The following is a 928-nucleotide window of genomic DNA, read 5'->3' as shown; positions in this document are numbered from 1 at the left end:
GGTGGGGGGGGAGGTGTTTTTTAGTCTTGGGGGGGGGGGGGGGGGTGCTCCGAGTTGGATTCTTTCCTTCTGTTTGTCTTTAGATTTCTCCGGCGCTCAGGTACAGTCCTCATTATCTGATGGCGGCACGCTCGGCAGAGGTGACACATAATCTTGGCGTCCTCGTCTCACCAGACGGGACAAAGGAAATCCATTCAGAGAATAAAATACATTATATTGTCAAAAGTATTGGGCCCTCCCCCTCCAAATCATGTGATTCAGGTCCTCCAATCCCCTCCATGGCCCCCGGTGTATAGGACGAGGCACCTCGGCATGCAGACGCTTCTACAGACATTGGTGAGAGAACGGGTCGCTCTCAGGAGCTCAGTGACTACAAGCGTGGTGCCGTGATAGGTTGTCACCTGTGCAATAAGTCCGTCCGTGACATTTCCCGGCTACTAAATATTCCGCCGCGGTCGCCTGTTACTGGGATTATAACAAACTGGAAGCAACTGGGAACAACAGCAACTCAGCCAGGAAGTGGTCGGCCACGTCACATGACAGAGCGGGGTCAGCGCATGCTGAAGCGCACAGCGCGCAGAAGTCGCCAACTGTCGGCAGAGTCAATAGCTACAGAACTCCAAACTCCATGCGGCCGTCAGATTGGTGCAACAACAGTGCGTAGAGAGCTTCATGGAATGGGTTTCCATGGCCGAGCAGCTGCATCCAAGCCGCACATCACCAAGTGCAATGCAAAGTGTGGGATGCCGCGGTGTAACGCGCGCCCCCACTGGACTCTAGAGAAGGGGAGGCGTGTTCTCTGGAGGGACCAATCACGCTTCTCTGTCTGGCGATGGACGTGTCTGGGTTTGGCGGTTGCCGGGGGAACGGTACTTGCCTGACTGCATTGTGCCAAGTGTAAAGTTTGGGGGAGGGGGGATTATGGGGG

The 928-nt window shown here is 55.4% G+C and overlaps 1 protein-coding gene across 1 annotated transcript in view; it reads left to right on the top strand.

Annotated features, from left to right (window-relative positions):
* The window catches only part of RNF121 (ring finger protein 121), a 15,954-nt gene that overhangs the window by 420 nt on the left and 14,606 nt on the right, over positions 1 to 928 (top strand). The gene's annotated exons all lie outside the window — the stretch shown is intronic.

The sequence above is a fragment of the Nanorana parkeri genome, unplaced genomic scaffold (genome assembly GCF_000935625.1).
Source record: "Nanorana parkeri isolate BGI_ZX_2015 unplaced genomic scaffold, ASM93562v1 scaffold2280, whole genome shotgun sequence".
Taxonomy (NCBI): Eukaryota; Metazoa; Chordata; class Amphibia; order Anura; family Dicroglossidae; genus Nanorana; species Nanorana parkeri.
The sequence above is the reverse complement of the archived record's forward strand: the minus strand, read 5'-3'. Positions and strand labels throughout refer to the sequence as shown.